This window comes from Tachypleus tridentatus, chromosome 4 (assembly GCF_004210375.1).
Source record: "Tachypleus tridentatus isolate NWPU-2018 chromosome 4, ASM421037v1, whole genome shotgun sequence".
Lineage (NCBI taxonomy): Eukaryota > Metazoa > Arthropoda > Merostomata > Xiphosura > Limulidae > Tachypleus > Tachypleus tridentatus.
In genome coordinates this window covers 61,661,146-61,679,659 of record NC_134828.1, presented here as the reverse complement: position 1 = coordinate 61,679,659, position 18,514 = coordinate 61,661,146, and the positions used below count along the sequence as shown (strand labels likewise).

Sequence of the window (18,514 nt, the reverse complement as noted above, 5' to 3'; positions counted from 1 at the left end):
TATAAATTATTAGATTCTCGCAAACAACTGAAATATTAATTACTTTGCATAACTCCTTTTTTAAATCAAGTTATATAACTTTTATATTATGTCTTTTGTAAATCGCCTTCTATTAGGCATTTCTTTCCATTAATCTATCTTAGCTTCGTTATGAATAACCTTATATATGTGTTTTTCTTTGTGTTGTCTTTTTCTTTTCTTCTGTTTCAAAAATGATTTTCATTTTGTTTAGAATACTTTGTAGTTTCATTATACAAATATACAACTTATGACCCTCCCCCCTCAGCGGCACAACTGTATGTATGTCTGCGAATTTACAATGCTAGAAACCAAGTTTCGATACTCGTGGTGGGCAGAACATATATAGCCTATTGTATAACTTTGTGCTTAACTCAAACAAACAAACAAACTTTTATTATGCACGTACTATTCTAGAGAAAGGAGCGCGACCTTGCAGCAACCGTGTGTGAGAAATGGATCCTGAGATTGGTAGTTCAATAATCACAGTTTCACCCACTTAATGAGTAATATCCTTTGTAAGTTTTTAACCTACTAATCCAAAATAAATCAATGAAATGAATTATCTTCGTGACCACTGTGTCACCCGATAGATAAAATATATATATCGGCTAATGTAGCAAGATAGAGTGACTGCTAAATGCAAATATTTACATCATTTTTTTTTGTGTTTTTTTCTAGATGACTACGTCTGCCATCAGTAGCCAATATAGAGAACAGGGAGAGAATGTTCAGCTTTCCTCCCGAAAATGTCAAAAGTTTCTCATTTTGACTGAATGCGTAACAAGAAATGTTAAAGGAAAATCTGGAAATGAGAAAAGTGTTTTATACATAAGCGAAGTGCAGAGTCGACAGATTAGTTTTTCAGAAAGTGCCTAAAATAAAAATATTCTTCTGAAATAAATTTTAAGTTTTTAAATGTTAGCAATAAAAGTTCGAGGTGGATAAAACGTGACTATTGAAACAGTGGCAAGTGAGAAGTGGTTAAACGATGAACTAAAACAAGTAAAACATTACTGATGGTAAGTACAATATTTTTGGTACTCAGTATCAGAACAGGAATACATACTTGGTTGAGTGGTTTGAATCTCGAGCAAAGCTACACTAAGGCTATCTTCGCTGGCCATTTCGTAATTTATTGGTGTAAGACAACTAGTCATCACCACCCATCGCCAACTCTTGGGCTATTCTTTTATCAACAAATAGTGGGATTGACCATCACTTTATACGCCCACACGGCTGAAAGGACGAGCATATTTGGTGGGACGGAGATTCGAATTGCGAGTCAAGTACAAACAATAAACAACATTTTTAGTCCTATGTATTTGTTGCATTGTTGAAACAAAAGATGGAAGAAGAGACTATTGAAAACTTGCATAGGGCGAAAGCTGTGTTTATATTCACACTATTAGTTCTTGTAACAATGATTTAAAACCAATTGTTATATTATCAGAGATAAAGCTTATCAAATGATCAAACCAACAATCCTTGATTCGTTGTTTAGAACAAGACCATGACATATCAATAATGACACAATTTTTGTCATTTTGTCATTCGTCATGTTTAAGTCCACATCAACATTGTTGAAATCAGGACCTTCTCATAGTTTGAGATGATCAGCCTTTGTTTTTCAAGACTCATAACGTAAGTAGATTAATATGTAGAATTATGCACAGATTTTTCTTTACGTTAAAATACTTTTGTTTGCGAGCTTTCTTACTCCTTACTGGAGTCGTCATCAATAACAAGCGCACTTTTGCAGCAATGGGACACGAACTTTGAACCTAAAAACCACAGTTCTGCAACCTAGCCTCTGATATCCCCCTGCTTTATGGTAATTACAGTTAGAGAAGTAGACAATAAAGCAATAGCAAGGAAAAAATTTAAATAACTCTTAAACATGTTAAAACGAGAAAATGATTAAAATAGAAGATTAATCCTCCTGAGGCATACCTGATAAATACTGGAAGATAGGATTCCTCTTATCCAATGTGGGAAGTGGGAAATTGTTTTCACGGGCAAAGAAACAGATACGCATACATAAGCCGCTTTATAGTATAGGTTCACAGCAATAACAGCTTGTTATTGTACTTATAACACTTCCGCCTCACTTAAAACCTGAAACACTTTGTCAGCGTTTAATATGTAACAAGTTATAACTGTTAAAGTCAGAGTAAATGAAAATATTAGCAGTGTTTATATCTTAGATGTAACACAAACTTTTCAAATGAGAAACACGAGACACCATTTATGTGTTTTACTTTCATTTTATTTGTTCAAACTAGTGCTTAGTATAAACACATAGTTTTAATCTGTAATGACATAGTAAGACGTCAGTGTTAAACAGAGCTGTAAATTAAGAAACCCAGAAAGCTGATTTATTTGATACATGCTATTAATTTAATGTTCTGTTGGCTCAAGACTGATGAGTATATCTGGACTAAAACAAAGAAACTATTGTTCATTGATTGGCGTCTGTACAAGAAAACCGTCACAAACAGAGAGAGAATGAAAGTGATTAAGAAGGCATCACGTTTCTCATTAGAAGAAAATATAAAACCTTCATGTGAGTTTATAAAAATAACAAAAAGCGAATCATATAAAAAATTATATTTATGAAAAAAGAAAAACCTGCAGGGTTTGCTGTGGAGACTTTAATATGATAATAAAAAACTTACTGTATTTAACTTTCTTACGAAGACAAAACCAACACTGAAGACAGAAAAGACAAGAAATCCATTACCATTATATATTTATGTATATATAGAGAGAACTTTAGTTACATTTTGCTTTTCTTATACATTTCGTGCAGATCTGAAACATATTTCATATTCTATTTACCCAATTAAACGTAGCTAGGAAAGTTTCAATTTTGACAGGTAGTTACAGTATGTTTTGTAAATGCTTATTGAATGTTGTTCTTATTTATTCTTGCAAGACTACAAAATTTCAATCTTTATTTTACAAAACGCATACAACAAAAAAGATTGTGTGTAGTTAAGAATAAAGCTATATTACGTGGGCTATCTATGCTCTGCCCACCACCTTTATCGAAACCCGGTTTCAAATGTCACTGGGGGGGATCTTATTCGAGGATTTGTTTGTTTTGAATTTCGCGCAAAGCTACACGAGGGCTATCTGTGCTATCCGTCCCTAATTTAGTTTGTGAGACTAGAGAGAAGGCAGCTTGTCATCACCACCCACTACTTACTTTTGGACTACTCTTTTGCCAACGAATAGCGGGATTGAACGTCACATTATAACATCCCCATGGATGAAAGGGCGAACATGTCTGGCATGACGGGGATTCGAGTCCGCGACCCTCAGATTACGAGTTCATTACCTTAAACACTGGCCATGTCGGGTCTGTACGAGGAACTAGTAAGGAAATTATTTAAGTTGCACCGTGGGTTTTACCAAAGTGACGCAGTGGTATGTCTGCGGACTTGTACTGCTCTATGCATAATTACCAAAACAAACAAACCTGATAAGTTTTCTTTGAATAAATAAGCTACAATTTAATAGTGTTATAAAATCCCCATAACTGTTTCCAACATGTGTGATGAAGAGATAATAATATGTTCTTTATTTTTCAATCGAAAAGAACACGATAAAAGTTTAATTAATTAAAAGACTTCTTTCACATGTTTGCAAAAAATGATACAAGCGAAATTCTGAAAAAAAATAAAGCTTGATGAATATTTGCTAGAAGAAAATTATCAAAAGCTGTGATTCAACTGGCAATTCGCTTTCATACAGAAATGAAAAATAACTGTTTTTCTACTATAAATAAAGAAGTTTTCAGAACGCTTCTCATTATGGGTGTTAATGGAGCACATATACTTTTAGGTCTGAAATATCTTAATGTAGTTGTACAAACAAGACAGATCTCATATGCTGAATGTGAATTCCCTGTCTATCTCTCTGTCGTTTAGTTTGCATATGTGTTGTCAGAGAGCAATTTTCTTAGGACTACTACGTGAAATTTTTATCACTTCTTCGAAGAGTTAGCTAAAAGTGTAAAGTAGGTTCTACATTATACTGCTTCCAGTCACATCCAATGCTTCGAATCGATAAGCACAGAAACGCAAATGTCTCTGTTTATATCTATGCTCAGTTACTCTGAGAACATACGAACTAAGACTGTGGTGTCATGAGTTTATTTATACAGCACATATAAGATATTTCGATTTTTTTTTCTGAGCTATCGGAACAGGTTTCACGGTTTAATCTGGTCATATACTTATAATCTTGGAACTAGCTGATTACTTGGCAGAGAGAGAGAATAGTAAATAAAGTTTTCTTGCATGACTGTTTCACGTCAAACTGGATTTGCTTTTAGCATACGTCTTCTTTTCAGCACAAAATACAAACTAATCTTAATTTCGAAAGTGAAGCTTGTTTCTTCATTTTGCAATTGCAAATAAAATAATGACGTTTTCTCACGGATTTCATTTCACTTACGATTATAAAACAGTTAAAAATGGTGTTCACGTAGTTGCCTAGCTTTAAGTAAGCACGTAAGTGTTGAGTCTTTTCATTCAGAATTGTCGCGCAAAGCCAGACAAGTAATCATCTGTATTTTCAACTGTTAGATTAAAGGGAGGACAGGTATTTAACAGCCCTCACCACATTTAGAGTTATTTTATCTGACCGAATAGTGTGAGTTGACTGTTACTCTTATAACGCACCTACGGAACATGGGTTTGTGGCAGCGGGTCTTGAACCATGAATTCTCGGATCCGCTGTTAGAGCATACTAGCTACTAGAACACACCCGACTCCATTAAAGAACCATCTAGTACATGAAAATGATATTTTTCTAGCCTTTTTTGTGTCTTTTTTTTTCTATTCTCTATTTTTCTTGTAGCTAGTAGTCGAGAGTTTAGGTTTTCATATTAACTTGGACCAAACAACAAACTATTTTTAATAGCATGAAAAGAGTTTTACTTTTTTTAAGACATCTAAACCTTAATTAATAGATAATAAACGGGACTATGATGCACTTAAAACAAAAATAAATCTACGCAATTACAAGCATAAAGTATGATCTTTTGACGGTGACGACCTTTACCTTGAAATGGTTCACAAATAATGTAGGTCACTCAATATTGATTTTCCAGAAGTCAAACAGAACAATCTTTCGTCTGGGTTTTGCTAAAAGTGGTTATCTTATTCCCAGTTGCAGAAAATACAATATAAACAACGACAATAGAGATGCTTCAAAGTTATACGAACATCGTAAAGCTGTGAAGTAACAACGATAAACAACTTAATCGAAAATAAGGAGAAAAACTTGGGCTTTATGAATCACATAAAAAGCAACAAACAAATTTAATCTTAACCGCCACTACGCGCAACCTCTGCCCTGACCCTCTTAGACACTGAACGTGGTGTTGTTATATCACGAAAACTTTCTTCTCTCACGGTCTTTCCCACTGGGGAATGTTTGTCATAAGCAAAGCATGTGCTAGTTATCAAGTTAGCCTTGAAATTTACACAAAATAATTTTGTTTAAAGCTCAGTAACTTCTAAAAGCATGGGGATAAAAAATATCACGTTTAAATGTTGCAGAGATGCCAAGGTTAATTAATTTACCAAGAGTAAATTTGTATGTATATGTAATATAATGCTAAAAGCACAAATACATTTGTCAATGGAATTCTGGGGGCATAACCCCCTGGAATGTTTTATGAATGTAAATGGTGCTTTTTCGAGGATTAAAGTGACACATTATAAAGACTAGAAAGTTTAAACAACTGAATAGTAAATAAAGATATACAATGTGACACAAAATGGCATTAGAACTCATACACAAACATTAGGCAATTTTGAGTGACGTTTTATTTACCACAGGACAATATAATGCGTGATTTAAGCAAAAGTTCGACTGATTAAGCATAATATGAGTGCGATTTACACTACAGACCTTGAGGAATTAACAAGGGATTATATTTCATGAGAATCATGGCCAACGCATAAGACCTGGCATGTCTGGTGTCGTTATAAGTACAATCAGTAAGCCGCAAATGACTAGTTTATAAGTCATGATAAATAAACAGTCAATTAACAAGCCTGTTTCGTTAAGGTTGATCTATTACCACATTTTTCGTAAAATTTTGCTAAAGGTCTATGCTATTTAATGTTTAACGTATTCAAATTAATTTTAACATCACTGATATGGTCCATAGGTTTTAAAACCATCTATGACGAGCTGTAAGCCCAGAATGTAGTTGGTTACAGACTTCACAATAAAATGTGAGTCACACAGATATAAATATGTAAAAACAATACATAAATATTGCCGTTGAACCGACTGATTATTTTTTTGTGGGCCCGGTATGGCCAGGTGGGTTAAGACGTTCGACTCGTCATCCGAAAGTCGCGGGTTCAAATCCCCGTCGCACCAAACATGCTCGCTCTTTCAGCCGTGGGGGCGTTATAATATGACGGTCGATCCCACTATTCGTTGGTAAAAGAGTAGTCCAAGAGTTGGCGGTGGGTGGTGATGACTAGCTACCTTCTCTCTAGTCTTGCAATGCAAAATTAGGGACGGCTAACCCAGATAGCCCTCGTGTAGCTTTGCAAGAAATTCAAAAATAAACAAATATTTTTGTGGTACCATATTTCTTTTACATATAAAATTATTTTGGTGAGTTCTTACGTCGAATGTTGAAACAAGAAAAACATTACAATTACCTTATATGTGAATGCCACTGGCAGTGGCTAAAATTCAAACATGTTGATAATTCTTAGGTTAAAATCACTAAAAGGAATAAAATTTTAACATATTACCTTCATTTGGTATTACATCTCATAAGATAAGCAGCTTACCATCGTGGTTTCTAAAAATATCAGCTGTAGCAGGATAAATAAACCAAAAAATTGAAACAGGAGATATGACAATTTAATAATCTACTTTGGAAACGTCACAGGGTAACGTGACAATTCATTACATTTTCAATTTGACACAAACGTAAATAACAAGAGATTTGAGTATTAGGCATTGCCGTTCGTGTTATGAGTAGTGTATTCTGGAGGACATGTAGAAGTATACAAAGTCTTACAGCGTAGAACATGGGCAACTTGATTTTCAAAGGCATAATCAAGAAACATGTTTTTTTATTTGTTTTGAATTTCGCGCAAGGCTGCACGAGAGCTATCTGTGCTAACCGATCCTATTTTTGTAGTGTAATACTAGACGGAAGGCAGCTAGTCATCACCACTCACCGCCAACTCTTGGGCTACTCTTTTACCAACGAATAGTGGGATTGACCGTCACATTATAAAGCCCCCACGACTGAAAAGGCGAGCATGTTTGGTATGACGGGTATTCGAACTCGCGACGTTCGAACTCAGATTACGAGTTGAGCGCACTAACCACCTGGTTATTTTGATCACTGCAACAGATGAAGCCTTTCCCAGCTTCGAAATGTAACCCGCTATAAACGCTTGCGCTATTCCTTAAAATAATTGAAAAAAAAATATCATTTTCTTTGCTAGAGGTGAGAAAGTAGAAACTTGTTGACTGAAAGAGATCTTGGAAACAGTGCCATTCGTACCTAAATTAGCTGTTTCTATCTTAAGCTTCCGACTATTTAAAACTCTGTACTAGTCGAATGTTTCAGTTTTCATATTAACTTGTGTTAAACATGAAACAATGTTTAATGGCATGAAAAGAATGTTTTACTTTTTTAAAATCAATTTTCCTGTCGTTGATTTTATTTTAATAACATAACAGAATAATAATATGCTATATATATTAATAATAATACACTAAGTTAGTAAAAATAGTTAAAGTATCGTTCTAAGTTTAAGAAATATTTTAATTTAAAGCAATTCCTAACTCAATCGAAAGTTTTAACTAAATTTCCACATTTCATACATTTACAAGAAACCATGGAAGCTGCCCTATTTCATATTTAATCCTCCATGGTTATAATGTAGTTGACATATCTAAACGATGAAGATAACTGCTTTTCAGTGTTGTGAAGAGGGCTAGGCATGACAGAGAAGAAAATCAATTTTAAATGTGTCCTGCTTTTAAACACTGTTACGAAGAATGTAATTAGAGTTGTGGTTTAAGATGACTCAACCTCGTTCATCACAAGATTTATTAATTTCGCAAATCTCCAGAGATTTCCTGAAACTCGTGTGGGTTGAAATGGTAATCCATGAAGGAGGAAGTCTAGCAGTCAGACGGATGAATACGTGAGCGTTGCCAGTTGAAAACTAAGAAACCGATGAAAACGTCATTCTAGAGATGTGGTCTTTATTTTTAATACTTTTTTAATTGTAAAAAAATAAATATAGCCACTGAGAGAAAACATGCCCTATTGAAAATAATTTTATTCTATAACATTGCGATTTGTTTTCAATAATTAAAAACGTATCTTACAAAAAGTTATATTATGCCATTTTAAGTTTCTAAAGGAAAAAGTGAAATAAAGCTACTGAGAAAACAAATGAATATGGTTGACTAACCTTTATAAATGTAAAAACATTCACAGATACAAACAACTGAATGTTTTCTTGCCTTTATCTCCAGATTACTGAGTTTTGTATTCTAGATTGAAATACATTATATATTAATGAGCACAATACTATTAAACAAGAAAACACTAATAATTTCAAGGAAAGAGCGAATAGACCCTGTATTAGAAGTCTGAATTTCGTTCCTGCAAAGTTAGAATCCGTTCGTCCACACAAACTAGTCCCGGCATATTAAGCTTTGTATGTATATTATTTATCATCACTGTTACCTCCTCTATATTTTGTTTATGGTGGCTCAGCAGAATGTGAGAAGGCTTGTAACACTAAAGTCCTGGTTTAAATAGCAGGACACAGGAAGCATGTTATGTACTTTTATGTTTAAAAAACAACAACAAACTTTTATACCTCTTATATCATGAGTAGCCTGGGCATTAACTTTCAAATCTCTATCACAAACACCAGTTGTGGGTTTGTTACACGAGTGACAGTCAATCTCTTTCATATATAATGGATGGTAAAGTGCTGCTGACTGGCTGTCTTCCCTGTGGTCAGTAGTTCATGCTTAAGGGAAACGGTAGCAAGCCTTGATAGCTTTGCGGTAAACACAAAAATACAAATACAAGTAAAGTAAATCCAAATACTGTGTATGCTTAAAATTATATTTATCATGCGGAAACAAACTAAATTCCATAGCTTAAGACGGATTTGGAGTGAGAGGTTGTAGAGCAGAGATATGCCTTTATAATTGCCATTAAATCTTACAAACAAGACATGTTTTTACATTTTAAATCTAGACTGTCGTTCTAGACCTCTCGGTAGCAATTAGTAGTGTGTTAGCAAAATATATTTTGAATATTTTCAGTATGAGAAACATGAATCGATGAAGCTCTCTTACTACTAGCTAAATCATTATCAATGGAAACACATGTCAACCCAAACTCATTATTATACGGGAGAGAAACTTTTACTTATAACACCTATGATTTCGTTTTAACACACTATAACACATTCTCTTTAGCTGCTCTTTTATAATCATCTTCCCACACGAGACTGAAATCAGAAAATGGTTGTTTGAAAGCGAGACATTAAAGTATCGAATATTCTCTCCTGTTCTTAATATAAATATATCGTTTGTATGGTATTTGTGAATAAAGGTAAAAGGTAATACAAGACTCTTCCTACTGTGTAATGGCTCAGGATGGTCATGTGGTTAGGGTGATCGACTCGCAAACTGAGAATCACGGGTTCGAATCCTAGTCTCATTAAACATGCTCGCTTTTCAGCCATTGGGGCGTTATATCGTCACGGTCAATCCAGCTATTCTTTGGTAAAGGAGTAACGCCAGAGTTGTTGGTGGGTAGTGATGACTAGCTGCCTTCCCTCTAGTCTTTCGCTGCTAAATTAGGAATGCCTAGCATAGATAGCCCTCTTGTAGCTTTGCGCGAAATTCCAAACAAACATTAATTTCTGTGTATACACATTTTATAGTTCCTATTATTTAACTTTATTCTGGCTTTATTCATCTGTGGTTTGTTTTTTATCTTCTTTAATCTAAATGGTCTATTTATCATATCTTTCCTCCTTCTTTCAATACGTGTATATTTATTTATTTATTGGTTAGCTAAAAGCTTGACTATGAGTTGATATCAAGTACATTTCTCAATTGCAATCCGATATGCCTTGTGGGAGGACAGTCGACCCATCATCTACAGGCCGCATTTTAGAATCCCATCACCGAAAATGTTTGCTATTTAATCCCACTATTCGTTGATAAAAGAGTAGCCTAGAAGTTGGCGGTGAGTTGTCTTGACTATATGCTTACCCTTTAGTTTATTATGTCAAAATTAGGGACAGTTAAGGCAGATAATTCTCGAGTAGGTTTGAGCGAATTTCAACAAATAAGCCAATTTTACCAACTATTAAATCTTCACAATGATGCTTCATAGTACGACAAAAGACAAAGTTTCAGGTTGCTTAAAAATTATTACACGGCAATGGATCTATTGTTTCAAATAACAAGGTTATGGTAGTTAAAAAATAGACAAACAGTTATTAAAATCACACGGAAAAAGCTTAGCGACTATATGAAACACAAAACATTGTAATATAATATAATTAAATAATGGAGAAAATGAAAATTTAGCTTGTTATGGAACAAGCGTAGACGACTTCACGAGCTGACTGACATTCAAACAAGAAGGCAAACAACACTTTGTGAGTTCTTTTTACTGTATATGCATAACGTAAATTCACTATAACAGAGTGTTAATTTTCAGTTACACTAACAAGGAAAACGCTCCTGCTAGTTACTATATCTGTTCAGGGACACTTGGTAAGTAACCACATTCGTGACCTGATTTTATTTTTGACTTTTCCTGTGATTTTTTTTCTTCTTCTGACACCAACTATACTACAATCCCTAAACAACCCCGTGTATGAACCTATTATTTTATAACAGTAAAACGAGGACAGAGATATTGGCTCAGCTTAAGTATGCTCATAAGTGTCATCAGTAAATTATGGGAAAATAACTAAAAAATCAACCAGTTCAGGCGCCTCTTAGTATGTTTTGTTAACGTAAAAAGCTGGTGAATGCACGAGCTTTATGAATCTAAGAGTACAGAAAAAGTATTATGTGATGTATTAACTTTCAGTTAAAAAGTAAGGACGATCCTAATGTTGGTTTTGTAATTCGCCTATTTCTAATAAATCTTTGGTACTAAGTCAAAATAACAGAATAAAGACTTACGCGGAGATGAAAATGACTTTGGTGCAGACATAATTAACCATGAAAATTAAGTAGCAACGGTTTTCAGGAGTTAAAATGGTGACACAATGTCGAAACAATTTGTACTTACACACAAAAAAATTTAAAATACAAGATCCATGAACACTTTAAAATTGTCACGCTTTACGTGATTTAGTTGGCATCACCGTAAATGCTGAGCAAGTGTTTTCTTTAAATCATTTAGATTTAGGTTTTGTTTACTTCTTTCGTAAGCAAGACATTTTTGGCCTTTAGGAATAACTTTATATAAAACTTGGCAGTGAAAGTTTTTATATTTAGGTTTAAGCTAGACAAAATTGATTTTTTTTTTCATTTATGGACATAAATTGCAACAGTTGAAATACTGGATTTCTACCGTAATGACAACTAATTAAGTTAGTTTAAGCCTCATGCAGTGTAACAGCGTATATTTGAGTGGAAAGAAACTTAAAGTTGGAAGACGTTATTCCATGCAAGCTAAAATAAAGAAGTTGCATCTTAAAGCTAGCGTTTTTTTATGAATGAACCACAAGTAACAACCTATTGGACCAAAACTAAAGTTTTTTATCTCTGCTATATTAAGTTTTCATAAACTTAAATTTATTCAAGGTTCAGGAACAATAAGAGAGGTAGAATAATGGAAATAAAGAGTGTGTTGTGAATTACTGCGCCACTTTCTCACCTGATGTTTGGAAACATCTTCAGGACGTTTATACAGATAAACTACCAAATGGAATACGCAGTTTGTTAACAATAAATAGGAGTATTTATATGGTTCTCAGTATAATGAATTCAGTTTATTATTGAGAAGCATAAGTTAAAATATGTACCGCTAATAATGACAGTCATTTTTCTATCCTGTGGCGAATGTTAAATTGTTTACAAATATGACTAGAAATAAAACTAACTGACGTATATAAACATACACACACATATATATATACACTTACTTGCTTAATAAATAAGTGCAACACATTTAGCTCGTAAAATTTTATCTACTTTTGGATATTTAAAGTGTGTTATACACAGCCCTGTTTCCTTAGGCCTATGTTCTAAGAAATTTAAAGCATAAATACACAGGACAATCCTCATCTCATAAAAGAATGATAAACAAGCCTTAACGTTGGTAATATTTGAAATGTACTTCCACTGTGAGAACGTCAAAGCATTCTCACATATTAACCCAGAACTGACTTCTCGATAACTGTAGCCTTTTATATAGCATCTTCATATGTTTACGCAGAATTGACCTCTTCGACAGCTGTTATCCCCTTACACCAATTGGAGAAGAATTCTTAACATGATTTAGTAATGAAGAGGAAAGCTCCAAGAAACGGGAGTTTCCGAGAATGTCAAGGTCTCTCGGCTAGCACCATGAAGGGGAAAAACCCAATAGAAAGTGACCCTCCCTGGCTTTCTTCACGTTTTCCCCAAGCTTATCGCAATATTCTTGGCGTTAAAATATTAAAAAAATGTTTCTACGATTAACTACGAATTTCTACAGTTCACCCCAATTCTCAGAACTGCGAGTGGGATGAAGAGAAGTAAACATTTCTAATAATCCACGACTGTCTTTCTAAATTCATTTTAAATTTGAAAAAAAAAAGATTCCAGAACAGAAATACCTGCCATGAGAATCGGACTAGTCTCACCAGTAACTAGACATTTCGTATTTCAAAATCGTACACATTTACTGCCATTTTTATATTTCTGAGGGTCAGAATTAATCAATGTCAGCATGATGTTTCCAAGTGGCACATCGGTATGTCTACAGACTTGCAATACTATAAACGGGTTTCGATACCCGTGGTGGACAGACAACAAATAGACCATTGTGTAACTTTGTGCTTAATTACAAACAAACAAAGTTAACATGATTAATTTACTACTTCGAACAACCACACCATGTAGTGAAGTATATTGATTACAAAATAATTACAATGAACTCTTATAGTGGATGCAAAAACGGCATCTTTTAATACTGCCTACAAAACAGACATTACAAAGTTAAAATACGGCAATACTTTTTACTTGTATTGCAAAATCCTTCAAACAAATTCTGTAAGAATTACATGTTACACAAATGTAATCTGATAGAGTTTTTCCCATGTGTACAAGAATATGGAAGTGAAAGAAAATGCAGGTTATCAGTTTCCTTGTTTCATGATTAGTCTTCTTTATTTTTTGTTATATTTAGTGTCTTTGTATCATCATTAAGGATCAGCGCCATGTTCAGAACTGTCATTGATTCTCTACATCCTTGAGTCATTTATTTGCTGGGAACTTTTATATAAGGCTCATTGTGTGGAGAATCTGACCAATCATCAACAATCACATCGAGAGAGTCAAGTTTTCTTTATTTACAAATCATTTCCTTGTATTTTTTCCGCATTAAGATGTCTTCCAGAGGCAAAACGAACTAAGTACCTTACGTTAAAACGATTTTGAATACTCAAATCATAAGTCATTGAACAACCACAACCTCTGTAATATTGTGATGGACTTGAATGATCAGAACTACATTTTAAAAACTGTTTGACCTTCGTATTTAGTGTGATGTCACAGAAAATTGATCATTTATTGGAAAGGTATGTTATAATTATTTTTGATTCCAAAACACGTTTATACAAAAAAAAAAGTGATCAGATCGAGGACGTAAGAAAATTTCTGGTTACACGTGTAATATTTATGTTGGATACTTTTGTACTTTTTAACTTTTGTTAGATTTGTTTGCAAGAACTCTAAGAACAAGAGGGAATCCTCAACATTCGCGGTACATGAACTTCTTTTCCGCAGGATTAGAGTAAATTATTCCATAAGATTTTTTTCACCATTTTTTATCAATTACAGTGTTGTGCGCCAGCAATACCAAGCTTGGGGCTCGCGTATACCCGATTAAATTTTATTACTTATCAGGATTTCTACAAACCTATCCTAAACTGAGATTGTTTCAGGCAGTATTAGAGTAAATTAATCTATGAAACTTTGGGCCTTGTCAAATACATCAATCCACAACAAACTGTAATTAGATCTCAAATCGGTCAAGAGATGACGGTGCTCTGAGCAAAAAGTTTGTACTTGAAAAAAAAATAATAACAAAAAAACTCAGAGCCGTTATATGAGCTACTACCCTGTGGCTAAAAATAACTACATGGTTGATATGTTTTGTATTTTTAGAACTCAAGACACAAAAGGCTTTTACTTGGCTGTTCAGTTCATGTGTCGCATAAAGTCTCGTTTAAGTTGAAAGTGTTATATACTATCTTTACTTTTACTTCAATTCTGTCGATTTGGGAATTTATGTTAACATGAATTATTTGGTCTCTGACATATACATGTTATAAAATGCGCTGCTTTTCATGTCTTCTAAAGTGATTTCAAATCAAAATCCATACGAAACATTTTATGAATCTAATTGCTTTGCAACACCCTTTCCAATAACTTTATAATTCAAGTGCTTCGCTTTCAGTTTGATAAAGAAAAAAATCAAAACACAGTCACTTTCATTTCTCATACGTCTTCTCGAAATGCACTCAGTCACTGTGTGTGTATGGCACAGAAGTCACGCTAACAAGTGATAACTTCCCTTTCCTGAAAGTATATAATTATTTGCACTCTGTGTTATTCTGGCTGTTTGTGGACTCGGTGTCAATAAGACAGTTGCAACATTTTCTATCAGCTATTTCTCCGATTCATAGTGGTAATATGACAGTCGTAGTAATCCTAGCTGAATTTAACGTCCACGTTTAACGAATCGTTATTTATTAATTGAGCTTTACTGTTAACGTCTCCCCCTCAGTGTCACAATAGTATATCTGAGGAGTTATAAGGCTAGAAGCAAGTTTTCGATACCCGTAGTGGGGAGGACACAAATAGCCCTTTGGGTAGCTTTATGCTTAACTAAAAACAAAACTGTTAATTCTGTTTTATGCCAAGTTTCTGTCAAGGCTTCTTTCTGTTTGGATTGTTTCATCATCATTTTGTCGATCACACCTCTTTCGACAACGTTTTTGATTTGCAGTTTGATCACTGTAGAAGTCAAGATCCAGCCTTGAAGTTTTAGCTTTACCAGTCGTCAAATATATTACTCAGTCCTTGGGGGAGGAGACTTCGATTTGTATGAATTTTATTATTTAGAAATTTAGTTGTTGTCAGATACATGAAACGTTAACACCGAAAAGGATTTACTGTACGTTTATGTTACAAGTGAAAACAATATATTTTGAAACTTTGTCACAAAAGACATTTAATATTATAACAATAAGACATTTACTGCACACACATTACAGTGGATTACTTAATTCTCTTGTATTTTTATGAAATAGTATCTTTGCCATTTTAATGTTATTGGCTAAGTAAAATGTTTCGATTATGCGATTCTTTAACTTACTGGATAAACATTCCTAGAAATCTAATGTAATACAAAAGTTCACTTCGAGTGAATTGAATATTATCTAAGTTTTATCGGAAAAAAATATCAAACCGAATGATAACTATATCTCTAAAGCTATTGTTGAAAAGTGAGAAAACAGAATACTGTGCATATATTACACAGCTAATGAAGAAGGCGTACAGTGAAGAAAGAATTTACTCAAATTGAATCTAAGTTTCAACAGGATTAATGGGTGGAAAACAAACAACGAGGAATAATATCGAAACTTTTTCCTACAAAAGAAATGAGCAGAAGTCTGTCTTTAACTAGAACAAATACAGTTTAGACAGGATTTATTCAGCGTGGTGTATTACAAAACTTAGCTTATGTCAACAATAGCTGAGCTCAGTATGAAAGTGTCAGGCTACACATCTGAAGTTTTGAAAACGAAAACTTTCTTTTCAGTTCTTTCTCTTAGTGTTTTTCCTTAAACTTAGCTCACTGTTAGATGTAAAACTAGTCGATTATGCGGTTGACTGGCGGCCAAGCATGGAACAATTTGTCCTTCGAGTTTACGCCCATTGTTTGCACAGCACACAGTTTAAACATTGAATAAAAGTTTGATATTGTCGACATGTTTAAACTACTTTTGAAATTTTAATTGTTTAAACATTGGTTTGCATACTTCTCAAGGTTTGTTACACAGTAGTTACCGTGGAACATACAGTTTTTAGAGACGTTTCAGTCATGATCATAAGATTTATCTCTGAATAATCAAACTCAAACATCGAACGCATCATTATTCTCTTTTTAATGTCAAATCGTGATAAGGTTATTGTGAATTTGTGTTCGCATTTTGGTTTATCTCACATTGTTTCAAATACAAATATCAGTTTCTTTAGAAAGTCATGGAAGAAAAACTATCCAGATTATCTTTGTAAATGCCAGCATGTTTTTTTTTTTTTAATTATCTTTAAATATTATCTCTTCCTTACAGAAGTATTTTATACTTTGCCATTAAAAGTATATGTATGTAACGATCATGGTCACTGTAACACTTTGAAATCCACGATAAAGATAATAAGCAACTATTAGATTCCTATTTTAATATCTCTTTATGTTGATTCTTACGTTAATATCTCTTTATGTTGATTCTTACGTTAATATCTCTTTATGTTGATTCTTACGTTAATATCTCTTTATGTTGATTCTTATGTCAATATCCCTTTATGTTGAGTAGCAAGTTAATATATCTTCATTTATAACGTTATTCGCTACCTGTTGATTCTTATTTTAATATTACTTTACGTATGATATCACTCACTACCTATTGATTCTTATTTTAATATTACTTTACGTATAATATCACTCACTACTCGTTGATTCTTATTTTAATATCTCTTTATGTGTATGCATATATATAAGGTGCAACGAATTCACACGATGTCTCTCGACAAGTGCAGCAAAAATAAATTTATCAATTATTCTTTAGGGTATCTTCGAAATGAGCGTGGTCGAGTATTAGCGTACCTAAACAGTAAAACCGAAGGTTCAAGGTTTTCAAACCATTGATGCAAATACACGTTTTACACCATAGAACCACACGTTCGCTATTTAGATAAAGGTACCATTTTACTATTTGATGAGGTAAAGAGTAGCCCAAAAATTGGCGATGGGTCCAGTTGACTAGTTTTTTTACAATAGTATTTTAATTCAAAATTAGGGATAGCTGTTGTGTAGCTTCGCGTAAAATTCTAAAACAAAGAAAGGCTTTTTAAGAAATGGTATTTTTATTCGATTTTGTTGACTCACTTCATGATTACTTTAGTACTGATGAAAAACGAAAACTGCTAACGGAGTACAATAACAAGAGATATATTAGACACAAAAGGCAGTGATTTTGCTTTCAACTAACATACATTGAAAAGCGAGAAGGTTAAATCATTAAATTCGTGTAGTTCCACATTATTTAAGAAAGCAGTACTTTTACATGTAGAATTAATATACAAAGAAAACACTTATAGTTTGGCTGTTTCCATTAGCTCAGTTAACTTGATTCTTCTCAGAAGCTACGAGGTCGCGAAAAGTAAAATTACTCTATAAGAACAACATCACACAGAATACAGGCAACACGTAAATGAAGAACAAAGATTCAGTCTTTCCAAACACAAGCTACACATTTAATTTTAATATCTGCGGTGTTTTTTTAAATGGTGCTTCTTGGAATAAAAAAACGCGTCAACTTATCACCGAACACGTATATATACATGTTACTGCTATACTTTATCAAGGTTTCTTTTTGCACTAAATTTACTAATGATATCCAACACTACAAGCGTACAAGGTACGCAAAGTCTAGATAACAGCTATATAATTTTAATATGCAAAAAAAGGGGGCTTTTGTTTACTGGATGTTCAAGAAAGCTGAATATGCTAACAGGTAGTCGTATATTTTAACAATCTAAATACCCTTAAAAATTTACATATGGCAAAAGACCAAAACGTAAAACAATTATAGATTTATACCAGATGCAAGATTTGACCATAATTTTCGTATTTTATATTCTTACCTTTACTTCAAGTGTGAAGCTAATTTAAGAAAATTGAGTATATAATTGCTTCGGTTACAATGGTTAACACGACTTTTGATAGCAATTTTTGTATTTATATATATATATATATATATATACGATTCTTGACCTCGCTCGAAGTATATTCAACAGCGAATATCTAACTGTATGACAATACAATGTGTTAAGACAGGCTTTTATATCTAGAGGAATATATAATTAATGTTTTCCGAGAAAATAAATTGATGTTGTGAAATTGTTATACAAGGATGTAAGAGTCAACGAAAACATCATT

General features: G+C 33.4%; 1 protein-coding gene and 1 long non-coding RNA gene across 12 annotated transcripts in view; one reads left to right on the top strand and one right to left on the bottom strand.

The window, feature by feature from the left end:
- Positions 1–8,457, top strand: part of LOC143249252 (uncharacterized) — a 30,464-nt gene extending 22,007 nt beyond the window's left edge. Inside the window, exons 2-3 of the long non-coding RNA XR_013027696.1 lie at positions 700–1,662; positions 8,154–8,457. This is a non-coding gene — a long non-coding RNA (uncharacterized LOC143249252). The remainder of the gene's footprint in view (positions 1–699; positions 1,663–8,153) is intronic.
- LOC143249250 (high affinity cAMP-specific and IBMX-insensitive 3',5'-cyclic phosphodiesterase 8A-like) overlaps positions 1–18,514 on the bottom strand; it is a 135,713-nt gene that overhangs the window by 85,666 nt on the left and 31,533 nt on the right. The gene's annotated exons all lie outside the window — the stretch shown is intronic.